General features: G+C 35.2%; 1 protein-coding gene across 1 annotated transcript in view; it reads left to right on the forward strand.

Annotated features, from left to right (window-relative positions):
• The window catches only part of GLRB (glycine receptor beta), a 94,598-nt gene that overhangs the window by 2,690 nt on the left and 77,501 nt on the right, over positions 1 to 14,407 (forward strand). The window lies entirely within an intron of this gene.

The raw sequence follows: 14,407 nt of genomic DNA on the forward strand, positions 1-14,407 counted from the left end.
AATAACTTTCACAAACATAATGTGTTTTTAGGTAATAAGATCACATATGCAGTGATTTGGGATAAAAATTAATTTGCTGTTACAGGTCATTTTTTTAATTAAGATGTTTCAAATACTGTATTGATCACAGGTAACATCTCAGCATCAACATTATTTAAAGATAGACTATTATGGTTTTGTAGATATTTGGTATGAGATAGTAAGGAACATTTTGGGAAGTTTATTTTGTTAAGAAAGGATATTCGAATTGGTGTTTTGGAATGGATATTGGTATGAATATGTGAGACTGCAAGTCTGGAGACAGTGTCACGATGCACATATGGACTAGCATTAAATAAAGCTCCCTATTTAGAAGTATCTCTTGGTTTTCAAGTTTATTAGTCCTACTTATTTCAGTGCTGTCGAACCTGATGTTAGGGCCAGATTTCTGGGTGTATTACAGGATGGCCCTGAATTATATTCATGTGTCCCTCCTTGACCATCTGCCCAGCTGGGTATGAAGTATCTGATGGGGCAGGTTTAGGAATAATCACCATCCGCAACTATCACTACTCTTCAGTGTTCAGAGTTTTTGTGTCACAACCAGGAGATAAGCCTTTTAGGGAACTGGGAATTGTCAGGCCTTACTCGTCCCAAGAGAAAGGACATATTCTCATGTTTTAGATATTTTTACATTAATCTTTTACCTGATGAATATTGGCATATTGATACAAACTGTTGCATATGTGTTAACAGTCATGGTGATTTTATGTGTGGAGTCAGGCCAACTTCAACCAGCCAAATTTCTCTATATGTAGAAGCTGATAGGACTCTTTTCCACTGCCTCCTGCCCCCCCCCCGCCCCAATCAAATGTCATAAATCAAAGAATTCGGAAGATGGCAGCAGTAAGCCTTAGAACTACCATATATCTTTTCTTTTTTTTTAAGATGTATTTATTTTAGAGGGGGGGGCAGGAGGAGAGAATCTTCAAGCAGACTACCCACTGAGTGCGGGGCCCAACATGGGGCTCAATCTCATGACCCATGAGATGAATATATAGTAAAAGCTCATACCTGAACTGAAACCAAGAGTCGGATGCTTAACCCACGGAGCCACCCAGGAGCCCCTAACTATCATGTATCTTACAAAAGTCCTTTACGGGACATTCTGTCCTTTTCAGAATTATGCGATTAAATTGTCTTATATATAAACTGGCTATATATTTGCAGTGTCTATAGTTATTTAAGACAGATTTTTAAAGTTAAATCTAGTAGGTTAAAAATGAAACAGTAAGGTTCTCTTGGTGAACATGGAAATCGCCGAATAGAAGACCCAGCATACCCTTGGTAAGCCCATATCACAGTATTTTAGAAATGTTATGTAATTAATTGAAATTTTATTTTGAAAATTTCTACTGTAAAATTTAAATTTTTTACTTTATTTATTTAATTTTATTATAATTATGAGACTAGATAAAACTTTATTAACAGTTGCCATGGTGATGCTGCCAAAAATCTGACTTATTAAAAAGTAGGTGTGCATTGCAGAATAAGATTTATATATTTTTTTTGTTTGAGCATTTTATTAAGAACTTTTATTTATTAACACTGAATTATGAATTTCAGAAGACTAGAGTTTTCTCTGGCTGTGTTTGGATCCATTATACTGAATTTCTTTGAACATCCAGATTAAGACTCTCAGCTGTAATAATGTGCTGTGAAAGAATATGCAAATCATTTGTATTAGATCCAGTTAGCCCATCTTGGAAAAGTTGATAAAATATACAGCGTTTTGATTAAGAGGAATATTTGAGATTATGAAAGTTAGGTACAGACCACCGTAATGCTCTTCAATATGGTGGAATCTTGCCCAGTGATATTTTTATTTATTTAATTTTTTTTTTCTTTTTGAATAGAGTTGATGAAGCAATGGAGTTGTATACACACATGCAGTTAATGTGTGAGTGTAACAAATGTGAGCGACAATTTCCCATTTTACTGTTGTAACGATGTTCTCTCCCCCAACCAAGACTGTAAATAAGAAGAAAAAGGTTTTAAAATGTGGAAGAAATAAAACACTTGGGGTCCTTAACATCCTAGGGTTTAATTTTGATGTTGAGCTTGAATTGTATCATAAACTTTTCCTGGCTCTTTTACTATATATATATTTTTAACTCATGTTGTTTTGAGATGCTATAACATAAATTTATGCTATTGTTTTTTGATGTATAAGTGGAACGGTAGTACCACATTGACAAGCCATCTGATAAATTTCCTTTCAAAAACTTTAGAAATTTAATACATATTAAAATATAAGAAATAAACTGTAAATGAGAAAAAATTTTGATTAAGTCCTTGGATATAGTAAGCTTTTTATTTTACAGCTTGAATTCGATGTTAACCTTCATCTATTGGTCTCTCCTCTGTCTATATAGTCTGCTTGAGTGATTCCATCCAAATCTATGGCTGTAACTACCATCTATTCACTGTTAACTCCTAAGGTCTATGTCCATCCCAGAATTCTTTGAAGAATGCCATACCCATACATCCAATATTTTCTACCTGGCTATCCTATGTTGACCTCAGATTCAACTTAAAATGATAAAACCCGAGTTCAGAAATCCTCCCACCACTCCTGATGCAGTGTTCCTTTATCTAGCAAGTGATACCACTCTCTTTTGCCAACTGAAATGCTGGGGATCGCCTTAGAACTTCTCTTTCTACTGATGTGTCTCAAATTCAGTAGTGTCCAAGACTTGTCAAGTCAGAGTCTTTCTCCTCTCTGGAATATGTCCTTCATTTTCACTTCCCTGTGAGTACTGCTTTAAATACTCCTCTCTACCCATTTTGGTGACTCTTTATTAGTTCCCCTGCTTCTTGTCTTCCTCCATCAGTTCATATTGGACACTGACCCTATAGGATGTTTTCTAAATCTTCAATCTACGCAAGTAATTCCAAAGCTTAGAGCCCTTTATGGCCTCAGTAGCTTTCTGTCTCTCCACAGACAAAGCTCTTGCTGAACTGGCCTCTAATACCTCCAGCAGTATCTTTCTATCCCAGCCCCCCTCCCAACCCAATGCTTATGAGTCAGGTCTCGTACACACTTGACATTTCACACCTCTGGAAGTATTCTTCCCTATACCTGAAATACCAATGCTTTCCTTTTTTCTTTAGTTAACTCCTGCCTCAGTGGTCTTATCCAAATCCATGGCTATAAATATCATCTTTCACTGTTGACTCTTCTTAGAAAACAAAATTCAACTGAGTAAATTTGAAGATCTAATTGGCTTTATTAAGCAACTCAAGAATTGGGCAGTGGTCCATCTAGCAAGTAGAGAGATACTCTGAGGAGTTGTACAAAATGGAAGGTTTCTATACAAAGGAGAATGTGGCAAGAAGTTATTTGCAAAAGAAAGGATTGCTTCAGGCAAGGCTACCTTCCCTTAAGGGGAAGGGCAAGGGATTTTATTAGGTGGATTACCTCATCTTTGGGGGGATGGAGAGGGCACATGTGACAGATTCCTCATTGATGCTGATTAGAAAATTCCTGACTGACCAGTTAAGACTACATTTTTAGGGCAGGTTGAAATGCAGTTGGGTTAGGTATTAGGTCCATATTTAGTGACTTGGCTTAAGGACACCATTTTGGGCCGGTGGTTTTCTTTTTAACACACCTGAGTCTATATGCCTGGCCCAGACTTCTCTCTTAAGAGCACCACACCCATAAAACCAGATTTTAATCTGACTGTCCCATAATGACCTCAAACTCAAACCTTGCTATCTCCTTTGGGAAACCTTTCCTAATCTGATAATTTGATTTAGAAAATTACACTCTGTGCCTCCATAGTTCCCTAATTGCCTATCATGTTTATAACACTGTATGGTAATCATCAATTATCATTATTTGCTTTCCCCACTAGATTGTAAGCTCCTTGGGAGCAGTGTCTTATTGATTCAATCACCAGAGATGAGACAAATTTAGTGCCTGACACAAAGTATACATACAATAAAAATTTGTTTAAAGAATGGATAAAAATCTAAAGATCTTTGGCTCTTACAAGTTATTATATTTGGATTTTGTTAAGGAACTTGAAAATAACTTATATAGTCCCTATGGACCATATTTAGGAATATGGTCTTAATATAGGGACAACTAGATGAGTTAACAACTGGGTAATTAGTGAAACATTTCCAACCTGGATGATGTTTCCTAGTGAAATTTTGGCCTTACCATGTTTAACATTTTATCAATGACCAAAATAAGACTGTACAGAGGGAACACTTACCCAAACAGGATCATGTGATTTGGGGACATATAATGAATATCTGAGACAGAATTAGGATCCACTATGATCTTGAAGGGTTAAAGTGATGGGCTGAAACTAAAAAAGATAGATGGAAGTACAAATTGCAATTTTGTCTAGAAATCATCTGTGCAAGAATAGGATGGGGGAAACACAGTATGGTAGAGAGCATTTGGAAAAAATTAGGTAATACGGTAAAGATTTATGTATGTATAAAATATGTATTACATGTAGATAATATATATGATACCAATGAGTATATATAGTTACTTAAACTAGTATTTTTATTTTACCAATTGTAAGGTATATTACTTCACTTAATAGGATGATATTTATTTAAAGCCAGATTTACAGAGCTTTCTGCTTTGTGCTAGTGAGTATTTTCAGGGGAGAGAAATAAGAACAATTGAGATCATTAAAATCATGTCATTTTACGGAGACTGAAAAAACTGAGAAATTTGAAAGTTGTTTTCAAATCGTTGAAAAAAACTATGATGTAAATGAGAAAGCAGACTTCGCTGCTGGCACCAATAGTGAAAACCAGGACTAATGAGTAGAAGCTATGGGTAGGATATTTTTAGCTCTCAGGAAGAACTTTCTAATAAGAGTTCTGCCTAAATATAGTTGACTGGAAAGTGAGGTAGTGAAGTTCTGTATAACTGGAGGCACTTGTTACTGAGGGGTATTTATTTGGCAAACATATTTTATAGAAAGTTTGAACATTGGATAGGTGGTTAGACCAGATGGTGATACTTAAGGTCATTTCAATTTGTCAGATTTTTAAGATCCTTTGATTCTAACATACTGTATTTGATTATGGCCTTACTATTATCCAATAGAATGAGATAGAATCATTTGAAAATTTTATCTCAATACGGATTTAGACAGATCTTCCCTTATTTTTGGTTCATTGTCTTGGAAAGCTCTACCATATAAAATAAATATATCTTGGTCCTGTGTTAATAATAAGGATTTAAAAACCTTCAGTGGTAGAATTTCATCTTGGAATTTCATGAATACTTGTATTTTAGAAGTGTGTCTTTCAAACCCAGAAAATATTTCTCTTTTCTGATCTAAACCAATAGGAAGAAATATGTCTCAAATAGTGATTGGGGGCTGGCGATATAAGTGAGCCACTTGCTGCCTGCCGTAATTTACAAGAAGGCATAGGTTTATAAATTTATATTTATATGTGTATCATACATGAAACCAGAACATATTAAAATATACTTTCAGGGTGCCTGCGTGGCTCAGTTGGTGAAGTGTCTGCCTTCAGCTCAGTTTGTGATCCTGGGGTTCTGGGATGGAGTCCCACATTGGGCTCCCTGCGTAGTGGGGAGTCTGCTTCTCCCTCTGCTGCTCTCTCTCTGTCAAATAAATAAAATCTTTAAAAAAAAATAAAATATACTTTCAGAATTTTTGTTTGAATAAACAAAAACAAAACAAAACATAATTATCTCAAAACATTACTTGTCATATCTATTTGTGCTCCCAATAGACATAATAACACTTTTAAATACTGAATTCAGGGGTGCCTGGGTAGCTCAGTCAGTTGGGTATCCGACTCTCGATTTCCGCTCAGGTGGTGATCTTGGGGTTGTGATCTCAGGGTCATGAGATCCAGCCCCACATTGGGCTGTGCTCTCTGTGAGTTCTGCGTGAGATTCTCTCTCTCCCTCTCCCTTTGCCCTTCCCCCTACTCACATGTGCTCTCTCTCGCATGCTTTCTCTCTCTCTCAAATCTTCAAAATAAAATAAAATACATACATACATACTGAATTTGGCCAGGCTGTAACCTCTTTGGCACATGCTGCCATATTTTACCATTATTGAGCCTAGGGAACCTTCTACCATTTGTTGAGGACTATTTGAATTTCAAATATCTGATAGCTTATAATAAGTGCACTAATATAATTACAAGTTAAATTTAAAATCTCCTTTCTTCCACTTTTGGCCCAAACTTGTATCTTAGGTATGGGGAAGCTTAATAATAAGCCCTTGATGAATACTAGATGAGGGCTGCTATGATTTATATTAGTGTGTGGTCACGTTAGCATGAATTTATCCTGTCTTCTTCATGATCTTTCCTCCTAACTGTTGGCACTCTACCTTTAAAATCACGACAAAGGAATTTTTACTGTGGTTCTGTGTGCATAATGGTAAACAATGTGATTTCTTTATATTAGTTTGTTCACAAATTTAAAAAAATTGTGTGTGTAAAATTGTTGATATCTGTTCATGAGAAATATTTTTGTCTCCTTTAGAGAGAGATTGTCCCACTTAATGATAACATTTGTACACATCGGTTTTATGTGGTAGAAGGGTGGGAATACTGAATAATCAAAGCTACTATGTGCTAAGTATAATATTAGCTATTTTCTTCCTATTCTGATTTTCTTACCTACTATTGATTAATAGAGTGGGTTGATTTTAGTTTAGCTCTGCTTTCCTCCTAGTGAAAATGTTCAAGGTAAGTGCATTGGCCAGAAGATGAAAGGCTGATTACAAAAGGGTATGGGTAATCTCTGGAATGAATGCAACTGAAAACTGCCTACATTATTCTTACTATCACATATCTAGGTTTAATATGTCACTGATGTTTAGTTACGTATTTTCTTACTACCTATTGAACAGTCCCAGCCGAATGGCATGCTTTTCTTTTGCCATCAGCTGAATTAATGTTCTTCCCTTTCCAAATAATTTCCCAGGTTTTGAAACTGGCATCCTCATTACTCTAGCTACTCAGGCATGAAACTTAAATGGAACCTGTCTTTCTCTCTCTTAGAATGATTTCCTATATCTGTCATGTTCATTGCATCTCCACTTAGCATCATTTTGAACAGTTTTCATCAATATTTTTCTAATTATTTGCCATATTATTTCTGTTATCATTCATCTCGCATATTGTTTCTGTTTTTATCTTGTTAATATTGAGCTCAGGACCCACAATGTCTTCTTATTGCCTTATGGGTCCCAGTACAAACTCTTTACTTTAACTTTCAGGGGCTTCTCTAATTTACATCCCAAACTTTATGTGAAACTACCCTTTTATTTTAGAAAGGCTGATCTGCCCTTGCTCCTAAACTTCTCTTGCCATTGCTTATGTGTAGACATATTTATGTGTAGAATGACAACTTCCTGCATAATCTGTGAAGGTCTTACTAGTCCTTTAGGACTCCTCTCAAGTATTACCTTGTCTTATGGAAGTTTTAAAATAATTAGAAGTTTCAGTTGAGAAAAAGGTTAATATAAATTGATAGCATGCCATGGCTGCTTAATAATTTGGTCTTGGACACTGATAGAAATACTGTGTTTAGAAAGAAAATAGTGTTAATATCATGGTGGGTTTAATTCTGGTTGCCATCATTTGTGATGGTTAGAATTACATGAGAGTTTGTTCAGAGAATCATAATCAGGGTTTGCAGGAACATGAAAATTTGTTGTTTGATCGATTGCACTGTGGGTGGTTTTCCTTGAAGAATAGAAGAGTAATTACCTCGCTACTTGGGGAATTATCACATAAGGTGAACTCGACTTCTTTTGTATGATGTCAAGTTATAGAACCAAGACCAAAGAGAAACATAGAAGAAGACAAGTTCAATTTTAAAGGATATGATAGAAACTGTCCAAAGAGAAAATGGATTTCTTTGGGTGGTTCTTTTTTGCTACAGTGAATAAACATTGCTTGAATAGGTATGCTACCCAAATCAAGCATCAGTGGGAAGTTACAGAATGTAAAAGTTCTTTATGTCCCCACAGTTTCATGAGTCTATGATTAGAACTAATGTTAACTCCCTCCTCTTGATCTTTTTCAATTCTTTTTTGTCCATACTGTATATTTTGACATTTGATTATATTTAATTCTAATACTCTTTATATGATATTTTTTATTTTCCAGTTGAACCATATTATATATGTATTAACTCTAATACAAGTATATATACATATCTCATCTAATGTATATGTATATACATACATCCGTCTCATCTCAAATATTTACAATTCATTGAGATTGTTAACACAATATATTGTTAATTGTAACCATATATAACGAATATATACACACACACTTATTTAGCATGCATAAGTGAGGCTCTTATGCAAAGAATCTTGAAGTAGGGAGAATATAAAAGGGCATATATATATTCACACATGTATACTTAATATATATGTGAAAGTCCGTGTATGTGTATATATACACACACATATTACACACACACACATACAATTTTGTATTCTGCCTACTTCAAAATTCTTTCCTTAAGAGCCTTACTTATGCTTGCTAAATCAAATGGAATAAAGTGGGTGACTGACTATATAGAGATAACAAATAAATCTTTTGATTGGTCAGTGGCTCATTTGGATTGTGATTAAAGGTAACACTTCTAAACCTGTATTGTTTAAAGTTCCCTTGTATGTCCTGCTAAGTTGTGATGGCATGGTAACACTGCTATATCTTAATTAGAACTTTTGCTAGTTGGCTTTATGACTTTCAGTAATTCACTAATTTTAGGGGGGTGTCTCAATTTTCTCATTTGTATAGGGAAAAGTTTGATCTCAGTAGTCTCCTGATTTCACTCATTCATTCATTTATGACAGCTGTATTTTTTAAGACTTACTCAAGTTTCATTTATGATTCTTCTGGTAATTTTATATTCAAGGTTAACTGTTTTTGTTTTTGTCACTATTTTGCTTTCAGATTTAAAACAAGTCAAGCCAAACTAGCAGAAAAAGAATACACAAAATTCTGTTTCTTGACCAGGTTAATTACAAAGAGATCTAAATTTGGGACTTGGTTTATGAAACGTAGAATAATGCCTGCGGAAGGTGACTTGTTTGCATTCTTTTAGCTTACCAATTTTTCACAAATTAAGGAATTTGACTTTTAAAAAAGTACCTTTTTTTTTTCCTTTTGGAGATAAGTAATACAATAATACAGTAAAGAATAGAGTATATTTGCAGAAGTCTTCTCTATTCTCTTTGTGCTACTACCTAAAAGAGGCACATCACTGCTATGTTCCAGAAAGCAGAGAACTTTTTATAAATGAGTTCCTTTACCATAGACATTTTATGGAAATTTACACTTAGAATTCATGAAGCAAATTATTCAAATTTATGTACATACAAATAGCTTCTCTGAGAGATGATGTAAATATGAAATAATATTTCTAGAGCTCTGATTGGAATAACAGCAAAACACTGATTAAATCACTAATAGAATGTGTGCGGTAACTTGAAACATCTGACCTTTATTAGTCCTCTTGTAAGAGAACAATAGTATGAATTCATGACTATTCAAGGATGGTTACTACTCTGATTCCTGAGAATAACCTAATAAAAAGGCCAACCTATTAATGAGCGGATGTGTAGTGAGTATTCCCTTTGTATCGATAGTTAGCTCTCCCTTATACCGTGGGCATGGTTGACAGAACGATCCAGAGGTCTAACTACAACACTCTTTAATATCATCCAGAAGTTTCGTATTCATTTGATTATAATACTTTTGGCTTAATTCTACAGATGTAGATGTTTTCAGTTATTAAGAATCTGTATTGATTTATTTTGTGTGGTGATCTAGTCTTGGCTGGGTCTTCACTATATTTCCAATAATCCTTTTACTTGGCCCTTAGTGGCACTATTTTTCTCTCTCTCTAATAATTGTTTCATCTTTATCCTGAGTCTTAGCATGCAGACTTAGCTTTCACTTAAAAAAAAAAAAATAGAAGTCATTGGGGAGAAACTCTCCCAGCATCTCTCTGTCTTCAAGCTAAAGCTACCTATAACCTTACCCTTTCTTTTCTCCTTTGCTTCCGACTTAACAGGAAAAGAGACTTCCTTTTGTTTAGTCCCTGTCCCATCTCTTCCACCCCTTCCTGACACCTATCTCTATTACCTTACTTTCGTGTCCCAAGTTTTCAATATGCTTTTTTTTTCTTTTTTCTCTGAGGGCTTACAAAAATACCGAAGGGTCTCTCAACTGAAAAAAAAAAGTTTTTATATTCCCATTTCATTAACTTTGTTTTTTTTCCCTGTGTTCACTGCTGTATGTCTTCAACTAATAGCCTACAATGGTCTATACTTTCTCAGGGATATTCATTATTTCTCCCTTCTCTCCCCTCCCCTCCCCCCTTTCTTTCCTTTCCTTTTTGTGAATTTCTTTAAATTGTGAAAGCCATACATTATTGTGGTGACACATGAAACAATATGTACCACTTAGTATTCTGAATACTCTGTCTCCTGTTATATTAACTCCTGTCACCACTGTACTTTTTGGTAAAGATACTTTATTCCTTTTAAGCAAATCTACTGACTTTCTTTTGAGTCCTTCTATTACTTGATAAGAACTAATGATTGTCCTCTATATCCTGACACACAGTCTCGTACCCCACACACCCAGCTTTTGGCTGCTAGCACTTGACCCCTCCTGAAAGTATTTTTCTACCTCTCTGACTACAACTGATTAGCCATCTTCACTGGTTATTCCTTTTTTGTCTGTCTTGAAATACTGGCTTTTACCAGTTTTTCATTCTTGGTCCTTTCAGCTTCTTATTCATCAATTTCCCCCTGAGTAATTTCTACTTTACCTGTGGCTATTCCCACATCTTTATCTCTGCTCCTGTGAGCTCCCCATAATTATTTTCCATACCCTACTGAACCTCAGAGTTAATGTATGAACCAGCTCTTCCATCTGCATTTCCCAGCTTTGTGTTCAGCCTTTCATGAGAAATGGCAGAAGCATCTTTCTTCCATGAACTGCGTCCCTGATTGTCTCATCAGTTACTTACCCTGTTGATTCTTGTTTAGAAATGACTCTTGCATCTGACTATTTCTCCCCATCTCCACTAGCATGGCCTTTGCCAGGCTCTCATCATTTCACCTTGAATCTGTTATTGCAGTTACTAGATGCCTGAATTCCATCCTGTCTTCTCCATTTTAGTGCATATTGCGTGGCAGTGGCTCTCAAATGGTTGGTCTCGGCACGCCTTTATACTCTGAAACATGGTTAAGGACACAGAGAGCTTTAGTTGATATGAGTTATATCTACCAATACTGCCTTGTTATAAATTGAGACAAATTTTTAAAATATTTATTAAATCACTTAAAATAACTCTACTCATTGCATGTTAACATAAACATAACTTAATTCTTATGAAAATAACTATATTTTCAAAAATAAACAAAAATTTTGGGGAGAGTAGCCATTGTTTTACATTGTTGCATATCTCTTTCAGGCTGTCTTAATAGAAGATAACCAGATTCTCATATTGGCCTTGTGATATATTGTTTTGATTGAAGTTTTGATTGAAAGAAGATATGACCTCACACAGACATGTAATTAGAAAAGGGAAGACTATTTCAATAGCCTTTTCATAACTGTGAATATTCTTTAATGCCATGCCAAAATTTAACAAGTGATAATTTTTTAAAAGCTAGTTACAGTGTAAATTCTGAAATCAGATTAGTGAGCATTCTGTTTTCTGTTGCACTAAAATCCACTGGTTTTGCACTTTTTTTAGACTTTCTTTTATGACTATTCATGTTTTTTTAGTGTCTTAATTATTGAACAATTTAATTTCTGCTTTTTTTTCTAGTTTTATTGAGATATAATTGACCTATAACATTGTATTAGTGCAAGGTATACAATATAATGATTTGATATAGGTAAATATGGTGAGAGGATTACAATAAGTTTAGTTAACATCCGTCAAACCTCACAAAGTTACACATTTTTTTTTCTTGTGATGAGAACTTCTAAGATTCACTGTCTGAGCAACTTTCAAATATACAGTATAGTCTTGTTAAGTTATAGTGAATGGCTCTTTTGCCCAAACATGATTTTATAGCATCCTGCATTGGTCATAGGAAATATTGGTTTGCTGGGTTTTGCAAATGTTGATACATTTCATTACAGAATATCAAAAATCACATCCATTTAATGTCCCTTCTGATCTCATCAGAAGGTCTATTAAGTATTGGAAAGCTGTCAAGGTCATGGTGATGAATATTAAGTTTTCTAAAATTCCAATTTTTGTGTGAAAATTTACATTATTTTATTGGCAACAAATGCTATGCTCTTTGTAGTTTTTGTTGAAGTTACAAGCTCTCTTGATTCGCTGTTGAAAAGTTATTTGCTAAATATCTAAGACTAAACTAGCGTAGTCTTTCTGTGGTGTTCCTTGAAAATGGTGTTCCATGAAAATGATGTTCCATGAAAATATCTAGTTTAGCTAGAACATCAGTCACCCAAGTGCTTTTCATAGGAACAGATAGCATAGTTTGTTGTGCAACAAAAGTGCTGTATGGGTACTTCCCGTTTTTTTCACACAGAATATTAAGACAATGTGGATTTTGGGGTGCCTGGGTGGCTCAGTCGTTAAGCGTCTGCCTTCGGCTCAGGTCATGATCCCAGGGTCCTGGGATGGAGCCCCACATCGGGCTCCCTGCTTATCGGGGAGTTTGCTTCTCCCTCTCCCACTCCTCCTACTTATGTTCCCTCTCTCGCTGTGTTTCTGTCTGTCAAATAAATAAAATCTTTAAAAAAAAATTTAAAAAAGACAATGTGGATTTAATTTCAAAATTCAATAAACTTAACATTTTTTTACCACTCCTTTAAGAACATTACTTATGAACACTATTTTTTAAATTATTTATTTCTTTAATTACTGCTAGCATGCAATAGTAAAGAATACAATGACTATTAGTACATATTAATATTATTTTCTTGATTTGTGCACCAGCAGTTTTTATCCACCATTGGTTTTGCACCATCAGTGCAAATGTCAGTATGGTGAAACAAAGTAACTAATATTTTTAAATTATTATTATTATTATGAAAATAGTTTTGACTCTGTGGACCGCCAGAAAAGTTCTTGGGTACCTTCAGGTCTTAGTGGACTACACTTTGAGAACTACTGTTTTAGAGTGTCAGCAGATTCGTGATGCTCAGTGTATCTCCAGTCATTTATTTCTCTCTCTTTTTTAAAAGATTTATTTGAGAGAGAGAGAGAGAGTGAGGGGGAGGGGCAGAGAGAGAGTGAGAGAGAGAATCTCCAGCAGACTCCCTGCCGAGTGAGGAGCCCCACGCAGGGCTCCACCCCAGGACCCAGAGATCATGACCTGAGCCAAAATCAAGAGTCAGATGCTTAACTGACTGAGCCACCCAGGCACCCCTTTCTCTTTCCACTTCCACTTCCCACTGCCAGCATGCTCCTGGTTGCTGAACTTTTCAGTGGTCCAGATCCCTCTGTGAGTTTGTACTGTTGTTCATACTGCAACCACCTCCTCAAATTTGCCCTCGCCCTCTCCCTTTTACCTATTATATGCCTCCTTATTCCTCCAGCCCCAGTTCAAAAGTCACCCACTCTAAGAAAGCCCTACTCTATACACAATTAAATAATTAAGAAATACGATTAATAATGACAAATTTGAAGTGAAATTAATTGAGTTAAAGAGGAAGAAGAAGAATTGGATTGAAGTTCCAGAGAATTGGGACTCATCGTGTGTCCTCAGATAAGTCACCTTGGATCTTAATAATCCTGATCTGTAAAATGAAGGAATTAGCAATATGATTTATGAATTTCTCACAGTAACTGGGCGAAAAGATTATTTGGAATTTCAACCTGTGGAAACATTGTTGTCCCAAGTCAGAAGACCTTAGTTCTGTTCTAGAACACATTAATACATTTGTGACCTCAAATGAGCAATTGTTTTGCCTCTCCAGTCCTCAATTTTCTCATCTGTAAATTGGAAATAATAATCTCTACCTATTTCACAGAGCTTCTCTGAAGGTATAATTTGAAATTTATATGAAAGTATTTTCTGAACTGTAAAAATGTTACAAAGTGGATTACCTATGTTTGTGTATTATGGAACCCTTTTAAGGGGTTCAAAGGAATTTTGCATATTTTATATTATTCTTGGTCTCATTCTTCCATCATTACTCAGGCAGAAAAACTAATCATGGTGAAAATATCTGGGTAACTTGATTAGACGTAGCTTTTTCATAGATTCAGGATGCTAGGACTTGAGTGAATACAGTTGTGGCACACTCTTAATGCAAGGGTAGGCACCATGTGCTTGACATATGGCCCCATTTAATACAGTGAATCTAGCAGGCAACACCT

This window comes from Ursus maritimus, unplaced genomic scaffold (assembly GCF_017311325.1).
Source record: "Ursus maritimus isolate PB19 unplaced genomic scaffold, ASM1731132v1 scaffold_11, whole genome shotgun sequence".
Classification (NCBI taxonomy): domain Eukaryota; kingdom Metazoa; phylum Chordata; class Mammalia; order Carnivora; family Ursidae; genus Ursus; species Ursus maritimus.